Source organism: Delphinapterus leucas, chromosome 10 (assembly GCF_059928025.1).
Source record: "Delphinapterus leucas isolate spDelLeu-1000000601 "Yukka" chromosome 10, BTC_Dleu_Yukka2, whole genome shotgun sequence".
NCBI lineage: Eukaryota > Metazoa > Chordata > Mammalia > Artiodactyla > Monodontidae > Delphinapterus > Delphinapterus leucas.
In genome coordinates this window covers 22,318,782-22,335,752 of record NC_143138.1, presented here as the reverse complement: position 1 = coordinate 22,335,752, position 16,971 = coordinate 22,318,782, and the positions used below count along the sequence as shown (strand labels likewise).

Sequence of the window (16,971 nt, the reverse complement as noted above, 5' to 3'; positions counted from 1 at the left end):
AAGAGCTCACCTCACTTGCCTCCACGTCCTCGACTGCCTCACATCTTTGGAAAGGGGGTGGATTTCTGGAGCTGGGGTGAGCAGTCCCTTGGATGACATGGTCTCTGGACAAGGGAAAGGGGCAGGGCTACCAGCAAAACAAAGCCAGTGGAGTTGCCATTTACAGAAATCTGGGTATAGGAACATCTGGGTTTTGCTGGGCATGGTGCATGGTGTGGACGTGTCTAACAACCCTGTGTTTTTGGTCAGGCTGGTCATTTCCTTCAGCTCTTAAAAGTTACTTTAATTTTGTGTGGCGTATGTTATATGATCTTGCAAATATTCTTGGGTTGTTTCTTACTCTCCTCAGTAATTTCCATTTGATCTACACCTCTCACCAAGTCTGATAACAGGCCGTGTACACAGTCATGTATGCAAAGTGACATACTATAAATATGTTCATGTGTATATTAACACACTATCCGTATGTAAAATAGTAAGCACTCAATAAATGGGAGCTTACCTAGATGTTACCCAATAGCAGTACTGCGTAAGCTTTTCCAGAGAATGTGTAAAATATATATCTTGCCCTGTTCTGCTTCTTGTGTTCTTCTTGTGGTGTTTACTTAATAATGCATAATTCCATATTAATACATAATATAGCCCTCTTGAACTTTTGAAAATGGGTTCTTATTTATTTGTTTATTTGGGTGTTCATTTGCTTCTGTTTCCAAATCCAAAAGGTATAAAATGACATACTTTGAAAATCGCCCAGCCATCCTGGGCCAACTTGTTTTCTCTGAATCCTTCCACATATGTGCCACTAGAGGGAGCCCCACAAGAAAGTTTCTTCGTGTGAGAACTAATCTACCCTCCCTCCCTTTTTAACATAAATGGTAACAACAATTTATCTTGGAGACAATCTATATTAGTACCTAAAGAACATCCTTGTTATTTTACACAGCTACACAATATTTTATGGCATGAATGTATCATACTTATTTAACTAGTTTCCCAGGACATTTAGATTGTTTCAATTTTTAAAATATCCATTTTACTAGGTTAAATAAAAATGTATTCAATTAATTTACATCAATAAATATTTAACAGAAACGATGTGCGTCAAGCTTTATATTAGGCTCTGATTGTAAAAGTTTCAGTAAGATGAAGAAAAAAGAATTTTTTTTGGCCGCCCTGTGCTGCAGCTTGTGGGATCTTAGCTTCCCGAACCCCGGCCCCCTGCAGTGGAAGCCCGGAAAGCCAGGGAATTCCCAAGAATGTTCTTGCTTTCTTTGTGGTTTTACTCTTGACCTGTCATGGTGGCTTTGTTTTTGTTTTTGCTATTTAATATCACATTCCTTCAGGCACTGGGATACTTAGGGGGGTGAATGCAGGCCTTCCCATGTGCCTGGGGTCCTGCCTCTCAACTTGGCAAGACAGGTATATATGTCTGACCCCACCTCTCCCCTGTGCCCAGGCTCCTGCTGGGAGAGGGCAGCACAGAGAGTGGCAATGGTTCCTGGGGGGAGTTGAAGGCAACTAAAAACCAGTCCTGGGGAGGCTGAGAAGTGAGATCAAGCTTGAACCTCGGCTCCAAGCCCTCAGCACATGTTCTATTACCCCATCAGACTTCACTGACAAAACACAAATTGAAAGAAAATTATTAAGAATTTCAAGATAGTGACACAGAGCATCATGGCCCAAACATAGTGTCCCTTCCTAAGCATGGGCCCTGCGTGACTGCCCGTCAAATGCCCATGAAGTTCACTGCCTTCTACACAAGTGAAGTTGTTGGCTCAAAGCGCATGGGCAATTGCAGTTTTAATAAATGTTGATAAATTACCCAGCACAAAGTTGTATACTTCGTACAGGTGGACACACTATACCTCTCAGCTTTCTCCTCTGTAAATGGGGGATACTGACATCCACCTCATTAGGGCTGTGAACAGAATTACATGAATGACCCATGGGAACTGTGAATGGTACACTTACATTCTGTAAGTGCCGTTATTAGCTCTCACTTGCAGTGATTTTTCTTCTGGAACTCCCTCTAGTGGTATAAATCTCAGGAGGAAATTGATATTTTCTTTTCCACTTTAGTGGTCTTATTTTCATAGTATATGTGTGTTTAAACTGGTCTGCAAAGTCCATGGAGACTCAATGACCGATAGGCTGTAAAATGTCTAATTTATATCTGTTTAGCCCCGTGTTTCATGGGTCTGCAGGAAAAATGAGAACACTGATCTGAATCAAGCTGATGCAGGTACCCAGCAAGTGAGTTCTTGTACCCAAAGGTTTACATTTTATCTATTAACATTTTCCCCCATTTTTGGTGTCTTTTTTGTTATTATTCTGAAAAATTTTCACTTTTCAAAAAGAAAAACATTCAGCTTGTTATGAATCAGGTGAGTCAAACACTTAAGCTTACTTACCCGCGCCCCCCAATAAACAGGAATGCATTTGTGCTGATTTTGAGCAAAATGTTATGAGTTGTCCTATGGAAGAGGCATTAAACTGTTCTGCAGGTCCTCGTGGGGTAAAACAATTAGGTGCAAGTCCTCGACCGTAGATTTCAGTTCAATACAAAGGAGAATCTTCTCTCCATCAGAATCGTCCAGCCCTGGCAGAGACTGAGGGAGCGCGCTTCCCATCCCTGGACATCCAGCCAACATAGAATGGGAAGTTAGGCTAGGTAACTCTAAGGTTTTTCCCTAGCTATAAGACCCTACAAGAATATACATTTTCCTTTCTCGTCTTTTTTTCCCCCTCCTGCCGCCTCCTTACAATCTCCCCGACGCCTTCACTCTCCACCAACATTCCCTAAGGATATTGCAGGGGAAGGCCCAGGAGGCACTCCCAGTCTGCCCCGCAACAGCTGACGTACTCAACTTCCCGCCGATAATTGGTTGCCAGGAGCCCTTGGGGGCGGAGAATAAGGCGGTGACTACACATATTCAGGCAAAAGCGAGGCGCCTGCGGACCGTGCAGTGACATCCAGTTCCAAAGGGAAACCTTTTCTTGCCCTTTCACTTCAGACCCACCGCCCTTGGTTACCTGCCTTCCTCCCCTGTCCGCTTCGTTCCTCTGCTTTTGTCCAGCCTGGATTATGGAGGCGTAAATGTTGCGGGGCGAATAGCTCAGGAGAGGGAAGACCCAGGTGGCCATTTTGGCATCTGGCCCAGTTCCTGAGAGCACCCACCAGTGATGGCCCTTCAGTCACTACACGATTGCTCCGATAGAAGGAAAACACAGTGGTGGCCATTTTGGAGCTGGGCGACTGTCATTTTGGCCATCATCTTAAAGCCTGGCCCCTACAGCACCCCGCCGGCCCCCCAGCAGAGAAAACTATATGGAGAGAGAATTCTGTAGTATGGAAATCTTAAAGCTCTTTCAGGACTCCTTATATCCCTATTCCAGAATATGGCGGACCTGCGTCTCCATATATATATAGATATATATAATATATATCTATATATATATAAATAAATAAATAAATATATATATACCTGGATGCTCAGATGTAAATTTCAGCTCCATGCAGCTGATCGATAAACATGCCAGACTCCAGTTTACTGTCCTGTGGGAGGACTTGTTACCTTGGAAAGTAAAGAAACTTCCGTGTCTTTAACTGTATAATGGGGAGTATGGGGTTGATGTGAGGATTGAATATAAGGTATGCAAAGTACTTAGGTCTGTGTCTGGCTCTCAAAAACCATAATAACACCTTTTGTGCAGGGCCTGGGCATAGAAAGTCAGGCCATGAGGGCAGGACTTTATCTTGTTTTCCCTGTATCCTCCTCGGCTAGAAGAGTGAGGAATACATAATAGAATAAGTTTGTGGAAAGAATGAATGGCAAACTGGAATCTTAACCTTCTGATCTCCAGCCTTTTTATTCTCCTTGCTTTGTAGTCTCCTCCCTTTCAGGCTGTGGGTTCCCCCTTCATGCACCTTCTTGCATTGTAATCCCTCTAGGTCAATATTTACGCTCTTACTTGATCTAGATCACACCAACTTGTTAACTCAAAGGTTAGTTTGTTTTTTTGTGTGTGTGGTTGCACTGGGTCTTAGTTGAGACATGCGGGCTCCTTAGTTCTGGCATGCGAACTCTTAGTTGTGGCATGCATGTGGGATCTAGTTCCCTGACCAGGGATTGAACCCCGGGCCCCTAGCATTGGGAGCGCGGAGTCTTAACTACTGCACCACCAGGGAAGTTCCCAGAGGTTAGTATTTTTGACTTTTGACCTTGAATCCTGGATTAAGGGCTTTGTGTGATGAGGAACTTCAGGTGTCTGCTAGCCTGGAGGGAGCTATTTTGAGGGGTAGGGATGACAAATGATAAATGACTTTGGTTGATTTTCAGGGGCCAAAGGTGGTTTAGCCGGAGCCAGCATCTCCTCTCACTTCCCCCTCACCTTTCCCTTCTCTTAATGTTATTCCCCATGGCCACTTCCACCGCTTCCAAGACTCTCACAGGACCCAAGTCTTCCTCTCTGTGTCATCTTCCCTGCTGCTCCAGGAAAGGAAGACATTAGTTTTACCCACCAGCAGCAATCCCATTTCTGTGTATATTTCAGGGGACATTGAGGCTTCTGGAGCCACAGCACCCAGCTGCTCAAGAATCCTTCAAGTGTCAGATGAGAAAACCGATGTCCAGATTTTTTAATCAATCAAGCTGACTCAAACTTAGTCTTTCTTGTTGAATGAGCTTTAGGACAGCCATTTTGACCAACCGGATCAATTTGATTCCCATTTACCCTTGGTTCTCAGCAGCATTCCAAATGGTTGGTGTTGCCAAGTCATCTGATAAAGGAGGCATGTTAGGTATAGTTTTATCTCAGAAAAAAATGTTATAGAGGAGGAAAAAAAACTATTATGTTAATATCTTTGACTGTAGGATTTTTAATACGCTTCCTGAAACCGTTGATTCAGGTACTGACTTACTAACAAACCACAGAAGTTCAACCAGCTCAGTTAGTCTGGTGATGCTATTCCCTCAAAGAAGGACAAGGATTTTGAAAGGAGATGATAAACTATAAAGGGGACTGAGGCCTTAAAATTAGTGAGAGTGGAGTTGAACGTGGAGACATGTGTGTCTGGAGGTAGGTGGGGCGGGGAGGGGGGAATAGTCCTGGGTACAGTGGTTTTGTGTTGGGTATGGCTATACCTCTGGTGTGGCCTTGAGATATGATGGTGATTTCTATTAGCCCAGCACAGCTTTCTGCCTAACTGGGGTTAATCAGGGCTACACACTATTGTATTCAAATCAAGGCTAGGAAGCTGCCAGAATTGAGGCATTTCCTTTTTATTTCATACACTGTTTGATATAGTTTCACAGTGAGCATATGGCCTTTATAATTATGATTTTTTAAAAAGTTACAAAACAAACAAACCTGGAAAGTCTCCTTAGTTGGGAAAAATACTGTTTCTGGAGGGAATCTAAGGTTGCCTTGTAACTAGTGCCATCTAGTGGTCAGGTTAAGTTATTGCTCTGGGTTGGACACAAAGCTAGCGCTGGGAAGACACTGGGTGGAGTTCAGTCGGGATCTGCCCCAGTGAGAGTACTTACTTAGTGGACGACATACCATAGTCGTTTGACAAAGTTGTACAGAGCTTATACTTACTGAAATATTAATGCATCAATGAACTCACATTTACTCAGGACTTAGAGAAAAATGGTTGTAGGTGCTCAGCCCATGCTAGTCGTGCTTCTATTTGGAGCCATTTCATCCTCCTTCCTGACCACCATCCTGCTCTTCCCACTTTAACCTCCAGTTTACTTTGTGCTCTTCCATCATGGGCCCCTAGAGTTAGAAGCTACATTGTTACCCTCAATCCCTTTAGTAACATGTTGGTAAGAAGCTAGCAAACTCAGGGATACTTGCTTGGTACATTCCTGCTATTTAAAAAGTTCCCCACAATAGCTTCAGTTGGGTTGGATTTAGGGAGGGAGACTTCAAAGGGCATTGGTTCTAGGATTTAGGACAGTGAGTACAGAAGGAAGATGAAAGAAGACACCCTGTCTTGCCTGCTGGCTGTTTTACAGCAACCAGGGACAAGAGGGTCACCTGTTCTCCTAAGGTCTACTGGGTCTTGGTCTCCCTCTTCTTTTTATTTGTCCCCTTCTTCTGTCCTACTTGTAATTATCAAGACAGAATGAAAGTTTGCTCCAGATACAGTTGGAAATTCTCCACCTTTGTCCCTATTTCACAGCAGGATCTTGGAATAAGACCAAGAAGGCTGATCTTTGGAAGGGCACTTCCTTAAGAGCAGCAGGAAAGGCAGCAGGACCATCTTCCTGGTAGCATCTTGCTGTACTAGTATAGTGGTCTGACTTGGGCCACCATTAGAGCTGCCATGTGGATGTAAACTTGTGCATGCCTCAGAAATTATACCCGTAATGCCATTAGAGGACTTGTGAGTGGTGGGAGATGAGCAGCGGTCCTGCCAGGCCTAATGCCGGTGAGGGAGCTTCAGTCTGCTAACCGTAAGGGCTACTGGGCAGTAAGGGAAGGGTACTGGGAAGCAAGGGAAGGGTATGGGCATCCCAGCATTGTGGACAGCAAAACAACAACACCTGCAAATAAGGCAAGTAAGTAGAGATATTGCTAAAAGGGAACATACAGAAAAACACTGGAGAAGTCTTCTTGGAGAGGGACCCTGCCTGTGTCCCCACCAAGCTCCCTGCTCTGTGGCAGGGTGAATCTACTCCTAACAGAAATCTTACCCACATAATGATTGCCCTGTCGGTTTTATCCACATTAGCAATGCTGATGTGCAGATAACTCTCAGGGAGACAGACCCCTAGGTGCCTTGGGGATGCTTCCCACAGCTGGTCATCAGGATGAGCAGGGTCTTTAAAGTCAGATAAATGTTCACATCTTGGCTTATTATGTGTGAGACATTGGGCAAATTATTACATTTATTTGCGTTTCATTTTCCCCATTTACAAAATGGAAATAAAGATATCTATGTCAGAGAATGTTATAAGGAGCAAGTGAGACAATCCAAGTAAAGTACACAACCCCAAACTGTTTATAATAAATGCTATTGTTATGACCCTGTAACTCACAGAGTGGAAAGACCTAAATGCGTGGAGGGTGTATCACCGTTATGGCCTGTGGAATAAAGTACCCATTTCACCAATAACTAGAAGGTCTTTGACAAACAACAAAGACCACCAAGAGGGTAATAGGCTTGGAAAATGGTGTGATAATTCTGTACAGTGGAGTGAATACTGATCTTTGAGTCAGAAGATGTTTTTATTGATTGATCTTTTATCAAACTTCTAACCAAATAGCAGGCACTGTGCAGCTCTCGTAGGAGGGAAAAAATGGGCACCATAAGTCCCTGCCCTCATGGAGCTTAAGATCTGGTCAGGAAGGCAGATGTTAAGTAAATGATTCCACAATTAAGTTAATTACCAATGAGATAAGTGCTTTGAATGATGAATACAGTGTGCCAAGAGAGCACCTAGCAGGGTGGGGAGGGGGTTTAGGTTAGTCTGAGGAATTCAGGGAAGGCTTCCTTGAGGAGGTGATATTTAAGCTGTTAATGAAGTGAAGATGGTATGGGGTGGGGAGGTGGAGGAGGAGGAGGGCATCTCCAGGCAGAGGAGACTGGTGTCTCCTGAGTTGAAAGTATTGTATTTGAGCAGCTTAAAAAATGAAATCAGGCCAGCATGGCTGGAGCACCATGAGTGAGGAGGGAGGACCTGAGACCTGGGTTTTTTGCCCAGCTCTGCTATTTATTGCCTGTGTGACCTTGGGCAGGTCATTTAAACTTTCTGAGCAGCAGTTTTCTCATGTGACAAATGGAGATATTACCACACTGAAGCAGTTGAAAGGATTAAGAGAGATGTGAGTTCTTTGTAAATTATGCACCAATAAAGGTATTATGTTTCTGTGCTGATCTAAGTGCAATGAATACTGAAAGCATCTGAAGGTGTGGATGAGTCATGTTGGTTTTTAGAGTTTCAGAGTGATGGCTTGGAAGAATAGGGAAGAGTTAAAACTCAGCAGGTGTTTGTTTACTCTAGGTTGCTAAAAGCAGAGCTTGCTTCACAGCTGTTCTAGGCATTGCCTTCTGCTAGGATTTGAATGGTACATATGGTTCTCTGGACCAGGGAAGGACCCACCTGCCCCACTGTAATAGGGTCATGGTTTTCATATAGTGCCTTTATGGAGATCCTCAATGGTGTTTTTTTTTGTTTTTTGTTTTTGCGGTACGCGGGCCTCTTACTCTTGTGGCCTCTCCCGTGGCGAAGCACAGGCTCCGGATGCGCAGGCTCAGCGGCCATGGCTCACGGGCCCAGCCCCTCCGCGGCATGTGGGATCCTCCCGGACCGGGGCACGAACCCGCGTCCCCTGCATCGGCAGGTGCACTCTCAACCACTGCACCACCAGGGAAGCCCCATCTCAATGGTGTTTTTATGGTATTTCCATAAATAGAATTTCTAGTCTGTATGTGTACACACACACACGTATAACTGAATCACTGGAAACTAATACAACATTGTAAATCAACTATACTTCAATAAAAATTTAAAAAATAATAAAAAGACATTTCTAGTCTGTTGCCTCAGATGTGTTCATCTGACTCCTAAAAACATCTATTTGTAAAAATTTTCTCATGGTTATACAGTCGTTTCCACACATGCTTTTCTGTAATTCCAAAGTCCGCAACGTTCTGAAAACCAAAAATTTTGTTTCTAACTCATTTGGGTGGCAAAACCTGGCCTGACTTGCATCCATTTTGTGGCAAAGCCAGAGGCGACGCTATTTATAGTCTTTGTTTACTCAACCTAATCTTAATAGTCATGCATTTTACTGCAGAAACATAATTGTGTTTATTATGGGCTTGAGACCTGCATATACATATCAAATAATAAGAGTTACCAACATTTTGTAGCTTCTAATAGAAAAATCTGGGTGATGTGTCTTTTTACTCTGAGTATTATTTGGTTAGTGTACTAGCGTGTTTAGCATAAGTGAGAATCATTATAGGGTACATGAATTGGACATATCAGAAGAGACAAATCTGTTGCAGCAAAATAAACAAACAAAAACCCCACCAACCAATTTCATACATGCATTAAGATGCACGTACTTTTCGAAATGGTATGAATAATTATGTATAGGTACTCATACCTGGTATCTACTTAATTATATATATTTAAATAAACATAATACTTGTTTATTTTTAAATCCTTAAAAATCCAATTGTCTCATAGTTCCAGGAGTAGAAATACACACTAAATTTGTTTGTGAGAATGGAATATTTTCTAAATCTGTTAACCTGACCTCATATACCCTTTAGAAGAGGGACAAACTTACCATTTTCCTTTTTTGTGGTTTAGGTTTACGTTGTGTTCATTCATTATTATAGAAGGGCTTATTTATGGAGAAATTATTTGCAGAGGTAACTCATGGTGTCAACTTTGTAATCTGGTTATTGGCCCTGAGATCCTGTGAGACAGTGCTCCCCATGACCCCAGAGCACCTTGTGGGTAGGGGAGGTAAGCCCTCGACCAGGCATTCACAGTGTGGCTTTTTTATTTTATTGAAGTTTTGTGAATTCCAGACTGGGTTCCTCTGTATATGCCTGAGTGAAGTCCAGCATGTAAATAACTTCATGTTTGAATTTTAAATCTTCATCCCATACATGTTCTAAACAGCAAGAGCTGTGTACGACAGAAACGCCCCCCCTGAAGGTAAGTCTTTCATCCTAATGTAAGAGAGCACCAATATCCTCCCTTCACACAGCCACCACTGCTGCTTTAGATGGAAGACAGAACTGAAATGCAGTTTGACCTTTGATAAAGAATGCCTTGAGGTGGGACTTGGGTGAGAGAAGTGCCTTGAGACTAAGTCTCTGAATGCCTTGGAAAGAATTTGGAAATGGAGTAAAAGACTTGAATTCAAATATTGGCTCTGTTGATTTCGTAGCTAGATGCCCTTTGATTTGCTTCTTAATTTCTCTAAATCACAGTTTACTTGGCTCCAAAATTAAAGCACTAACATCTACTCTGCATGGTTGTGAGAGAATTAACTTGGATACCATCCCCTCACCCCGAAAGCACCTAGTATCTAGCAGATCATCAATAAGTTAAGCTACTTTGGTTAATATGTTTCCAGAGCTTACAAGGTGTTAAGTTCTGGGCTCTTTGCTCTCAGGGTTGGGCAGAAGACAGGAAAGGGAGTGGAAGTATGGGAAATAAAATGAACAAGGAGATTGGTCATTCTCAGGTAATTCAAGTGGGAACACCACCATCTCTATGAAAAACAGTCAAAAACTGAGAAAAGAGGTGGCTTCTCCAAAGGCACAAAGAATACAGGAGTGATGGCAGAAGGATGGAATCAGGTCCAGGGACTTTTCCAGAGGAGAGGACTTCTGTGCCTGGTGTGGAAGGAGGAAGTGGATTGGCTGTGGGGAGGGTGGGGTTAGGGTACTCAAGTCGTGAGTGGGGAAGGACCTCAATAAATGTCCCTGAGGAATATGGACCGGGAAGCTGGGAAGCTATATTGGAAGATAAAAAGTGTGAAAGGAGGAAGTTGCAGCTACTGGTGGAAAAAGGTGAGTGGTTTGTATAGTGAATATAATTGGTGCCTCTCTCCACACCCTCAAATGCCTCTGCCCACTGAATAACAGATATTGGCTAGACTGTTTCAATGTACTTTGGAAGGTTAAAAGAAAACAAAACCCAACTTTAAAAAGAGAAAGGATTATAAAGGTAACCCTTGTAAAACATTTGAACAAAAATTGAACAAATATGACCAAAAAAGGTTATCTAATAATTCATGGCCCCAGAGGTAATCACTGCTAACATTTTGATGTATTTTCTTTCAGCTTTTAAACACATATTATATCACTGTTGTACACGTTTTGTATTCTGCATTTTTTTTTCCAAACTCTCATGTTTTCCCATGTAAATGTCATTAGATACTCTTTTGAACATGTTTTTATAACTATTCCTTTGAACAGACTACATTCTAATTTATTGAATCAATAAACACTCTGTGATTTGGACATTAAAGTTGTTTCCTTTCCTGGGTTAGCATCAGGAGTATGGTGATTAATATTACCAAGATAATTTTCAAGTTCATAGAATCATAGACTCCTCTTTTCCAGGGGGGGATTCCATCCTTCCATCCTCCTCAATTCAGCATAGTAAAGGACTCAGGACTTCAGGGAAGCCAGAGACAAGTTTCCAGAATGAACGACAAGGGAATTCCCTGGCACTCTCAGCATCTAGGGCCCCGGGTTCAATTCCTGGTCAGGGAACAACGATCCCAAAAGCCTTGCATGTGGCAAAAAACAAAACAAAACAAACAAACAAAAACCAAAACCAAAAAACACAAAAACTAGGTGAGGAAATTGTGGGCTCCTGAGAGAATGCCTACTCAGATATTCCCCTACAGAAAGGCCCTGCTGGGACAGGGAAGGGTGTCCTCTGGGCGTTCAACCTTGCCAGGACCATGAAAAAACACCGAGACCAGAGAGCTGACCTAGCCCATAGACAGGGCACAGAGACAGGAAACTCTTCTTTCTAAAGCAATCTGGGAAAATTCTCATGCATATGATGCTTTTTCTGCTGCCAGTAACTTGACAGACACATTTTTTATTCTGCCCTGCTGAAAGAACGGCAGGGCACTCAGAGGAGGGGTTGCTATCATTTTCAGTGTTTAGAAATCCTGCCCCACTCTCTTCTTCTCTTCTGCCCATTTTCTAGCTCAGTGGTTCTCAGCCACTCCCTAGGGAACAGTTTGAAGATTCGTGGGCTTTCTTTTTGTAATTACAGTGATGAGGGGGGAACTGTGGGCCCTTATGGGTAGGGTAGGGGAATAAGATACTCTTCAAAGCACAGCCTGAACAAATGAAGAACTGTCCCTCCTCCAGATTCTCAAATGTCCCCTAGGACATTCATGTAGGTGAAAACTTGTGTTTAATTATCGGAGCCTAGAATTTAATACAATTTTAAAAGTGGTTTTAATATACAATGAACTTTCTAGGAATGCAATTATGGTTCTGCGTGAATTCAGGGAAGACTGTCTTTGCTATCAAGAGTTGTTCAACATTTCGTTAAGTCACCTCATTGATGGCGACGTGCTGGAGGTAGTTGAGTCACCAACTCAGCACCTGTATCATCCCGCATTTGTAGCAGTTCCAGCCCCGTAATTCTATGGATAAGTGCAAGCATCTGCCTACTTCATCATGACTTCAATACTCGTTAAAATACTGTTTATGTTCTTTTACTACAAATTACTTTTTTTCTTATGTCACAGACAGGGAATCATGTTGATTTTTTAAAAAGTTCTGTGTGTAGGTAGGTTATTTCCTCTATGAGCTTCAATTCAGCACAGTAAAGGAGTCATGACAAAATGTTTCAAGGGTTGAAGGTTGAGAACCTCAGTTCTAATCAGTCTCACAGCATTTGGCTTTTCCCCACCTCCTTCCCAGGACAAGCCAGAAAGAAGCTTTTTGTTTTACCCCATCCTCCAGAAGGCGCCCTCTCTCTCCTCTGGCAGCCCAAACTCATTCCCATGAACAATATACACACGTGCGCGCGCACGCACATACTCTCTCTCTCTCTCTCTCTCTCTCTCACACACACACACAAACACACACACACACAGGCACACACCTTCCATCACCAGACAACAGCCTGGAGCCTCCGGAACTGTCAAAAGGCCTGCACTTCCCCCACTGTCTCTAGAGCTCCCAGTTCTTCCTTAGTCAAGAAATATTGATTGCTAGGCCCTGCTGGAGTAGAGATAATGCTGGCTTCTGCCCACTTGGAGGCTCTTTATTTCCTGGTCTTTTTCTTTCTTTCTTTCTTTTTTCCCCTCCTACTTCAATTTCTCTCCTTGATGCTACCCTCTCCATCTTTTGCTTCCAATCCTCTCTCCGCCTTCCCTCCCCGAAGCAGGCGAGTAGCATTGCTGCTGGACCCACGGAGCAGCTCTGGTCTCCAGCTCTGTCTTCTCCACCCAACTCCTGTCGCGCTGAGGCGGCTCCCGGCCTTCACCCCCTCCCCTCCCCGCCCATCCCCTGTTTGACCCTGGCTTCTCCTTTCTCTCCCACCCGTCTCGTTCTCTTCCTGGCCCTCGGCCTCTGCCTCTCTCGTCTCACCCCGAACCAGGGCTGCCTTCTCTTTGTGCAGCCGTCTTTCTCCACCTGCATCCCAGATTCCCTGTCTCAGCGCCAGCTCCTCGGCCTTTGGCTCGGGCACCCTCGCCCCCACCTCAGCTTCCAGTGGTCTAGCCTGCGGGTCCCCGCGCGTGTGTGCTTGTGCACCGGCGTCCCTCTCCCCTACCTCGGAGCCCCGCTCCCCTGCCGCCCGCCCCCCGGCGCTGTGGGCGGTCCAGGGCGGGGCTGGGATCCGGGCGGCTCCCGGGGCTCGGGTTGTGGGAGGTGCCCTCTCCCCGGTCTCCCCCCGCCCTGTCTCCTCCCGCACCCTCCTTCTTCCCTCCGCCCGGGAGCTTTCCCCGGTCCCCGGCGCCGCCTCCTTCCCTCCCGGCCCCCCGCTCCCGCGGCCGCCGCTGCCCCGGGGAAGGAGAGACGGGGGTGGGGTTTGGGGGAGGTGAAAGAGGAGGAGAGACCCTGGCCGGCGAGGAGCCCGGATTCGCGGGGAGGAGGGTCGGGAGGAGGGGGAAGGTGGAAGAGAGAGGAGGGGGGAGCGGGGAGGAGCGGCGGGGCCTGGGGCCTTGAGGCCCGGGAGAGCCGGGGAGCTGGGCCGGAGCGCCGAGGTAAGAGCCAGGGCCCGGGGGAGGCAGTGCTTGGAGAGGGGCGCGCGGGGAGGGCCGAGCCGGGGGTCGGGGGGCCGCGGGAGAAGAGGAGCGGCGGGGAAGGAACCGGGAGCGGCGAGGCGGCCGATCCGGGGAGCGTGGGGAAGCCGGGCTCCGGCGAGCCGCGGGGGCCGGGGGAGAGGAGGTGGTGAGAGGTGGAGTCCCGGGAGGGTGGGGGGGGCCGAGGGAGGCAGGAGGAGGGTGGGGACAGGCTCTCTCTCCTCCTCTCCCCCCACCCCGCGCCGGGCTCCGCCCCCGCCTCCTCCACGGGGCGCTTTTCGGGTCCCCGGGCTGAGCCGGGTCGGAGCCCGGGAGGCGACCGGAGGGAGGCCGGGCCGCCTCCCGGGTCCCGGCCAGCGCCGGCGGGGCTCGGTCCGGTCCTCACGGCCGCCTCTCACTCAGATGCTGCTGCTGCTGCTGCTGCTGCTGCCGCTGGCGCCACTCTTCCTCCGCCCCCCGGGCGCGGGCGGGGCGCAGGCCCCCAACGCCACCTCGGAAGGTGCACCCTTCTCCGGCGACCTCGGGCACCCCTCCACTCCACTCCCCCTTTCCTCACATCCCCTCTACTATCCCGTCGGCCCTACGTAGCATCCCGGCCTGGCAGCCCCGTCTCCTCGGCCCCACTTTACTACTCCTGACCTCTTTTCCATCACCCCGCATTATTACCCAGCACCCGTTTCTCTGGCCCCCGGTTACCACACTAGGCCCCCTTTCTGTGACCCCGCATTATTCCCTCAACCCCGCCCCTCTTTCTGGGCCCCCCATTGCTACCTCAGTTCCGCCTTTTCCTTGGTCCCACCTTGCTGCCCAGGTGGCCTTGTAAGACCCCCCCCCCATGCTAATTCAACTCAGATTCTCCTTTAGCCTTTCTTAGCAAACTCACTCGCATAGCATACCCTTTCACGATTTCTTAGTTACTTTTCTCCATTACCCCAACCAGCACCCTTCCCTTCCCACTTGTGAGCTCCTTGTGGCTCATTCCGCTGTGTCCTTCCGCCCAGGGTCTGTACCCCTCCCCACTCTCACCCTCTCGCACCTCATCCCATCCCCTTTGTCCTCCACCTGCCCGTTGACCACGCCCTACCCTCCCCTGCCTCCCGCTGCTGACTCTGCCTTTTCCTTTTTCCCCACCATCCCTCTCTTTCCGCCTGCCTCTGGACTCACCCCCTCAGGTTGCCAGATCATACACCCGCCCTGGGAAGGGGGCATCAGGTACAGGGGCCTGACTCGAGACCAGGTGAAGGCTATCAACTTCCTGCCCGTGGACTATGAGATTGAGTATGTGTGCCGGGGGGAGCGCGAGGTCGTGGGGCCTAAGGTACGCAAGTGCCTGGCCAACGGCTCCTGGACAGATATGGACACACCCAGCCGCTGTGGTGAGTAGCCTCTCAAAGCCCCTCTCCTCTTCAAGCGAATTCTTCTTCCTGTCTCAAACTTAGCATCATTGCTTGCAAGTCAGCACTGTAAATCCATTGTAACTAAATTCACAAGTACATTTACTGAACAACTACTATGTAAGAGGGGCTTTGCTGTGTGCAGTTGCAGGCAGCAAAGTTAGCAGCCTGCACATTTTATTTCATCCTCCCTTCATTAGGCCACTGCCCATTTGAGAAAATAACTTGGTTATTCATCTTGTGAGTTAGTCTCTTTGAGGATTATTAGTGGCAGATTATGCAAAAATATTCTAAAATGATTTCATCACATTTTCGAATACTTGTCTCCAACGGAGAGACCATATACCCCCAAACTAAAACCCAGTTTAACATGAGTATAAGCCAACGATAATAAGGCAAATCTGACTGTGCATCTAAAGTTACATACAGCCACACATTTCAAAGCCAAAGAACCGCCCACTGTAGCTGACTCTGAAGAGGTCCCATTTTATGTGCTTATAGCTCCATCTCGGGTTCCTAGGATGGAAATGCTTTTTCTTTTTCTGTTTTTTTGGAATGCGTGGATGCTTACAGGGTTAAGGGAGGAGTGGCGGCTAGAGAAGCTAATCCTTTTAACGCCTGCTTTCCTGCAGAGTAGGACGCTTGTGGACCCAAACTCAAATCTGAGCCCCCTCCCTGCTCCCTAGGGGGAAGGAGTCTTCTCCAACTCGCCTGTCTCTATTTTCCTGTCTCCACAGTCCGAATCTGCTCCAAGTCTTATTTGACCCTGGAAAATGGGAAGGTTTTCCTGACGGGTGGGGACCTCCCAGCTCTGGACGGAGCCCGGGTGGATTTCCGGTGTGACTCCGACTTCCATCTGGTGGGCAGCTCCCGGAGCATCTGTAGTCAGGGCCAGTGGAGCACCCCCAAGCCCCACTGCCAGGGTGAGGGGAACAGCTGCCTGCATGCAGCAGATGAGGACGCTTGTCAGAGGATGGGGGTGGGGTGGGAATGGATGGTGGGGAAACATAGGGTGCTATACAAAATGGGGGGCATGGGGGAGGCAGAGGTGAATGCTTAACACTTTCCTCCATCCACCTGCCTCAAACTTGCTGCTGCAGTCCCCCGTGTCCACTTTATCTATGCTGGTGGCTTCCTTCCTTTACCTTTCTCTTTTTTAATATCTTCCCCGTGCTCCCAATCCTTGGGTCTCACATTTTCTCCTTTCCTGTGAATCTCTCCCTCCATCACCCTTCTTAAGGTTTAACTACTCCAGTTTTCCCCAGCCTCAGTTCCTTTCTCGAAACTTAGAACTTTCTATGCATAACCTTCTTCTAGAATTGATCCCTCTCCCTTCATTATACCTGAATTATTGTAAAGACTCAGCAATAAATCATATATCATATTTAGAAAAATCAATAATATTGAAAAGACTATCCGGGGTGGAAAATGATCAGGGTAAAAATTTAAAAGACTTAAAAGTGGGGGCAGAATTGTCAGAGTATTAAGGACAACCAAGGGATGGGGTGGGAAGAGGACAGTCCTTTTCTATACCTCCTGGACAACCTCCATCATTCCCCAAGGGAATCCGTCTTGTGTCCACCACCCCCTTTTTTTCCATCTAGTTCTGCAAACTTCCCCCTTTCCTGGGCACCCAGATTCTCCCTCTGCAGTCTTCTCTCCTGGGATGCAGGCATACTTCATGCTTCCTCTACCTTTGTAGACACTCTACCTTTCAAGATCCTTGGACGTGGCTTTCCTCACTTAATTATTCTGCTTGTAGTTTGCCATTCCATTCTGGAAAGTGGGACTCCCAGCCAGGGGTGGATTTACT

At 46.7% G+C, this 16,971-nt stretch overlaps 1 pseudogene; it reads left to right on the top strand.

The window, feature by feature from the left end:
* Positions 1-10,474: 10,474 nt before the first annotated feature.
* LOC149748171 (uncharacterized) lies at positions 10,475-14,174 on the top strand (annotated as a pseudogene).
* Positions 14,175-16,971: the final 2,797 nt, after the last annotated feature.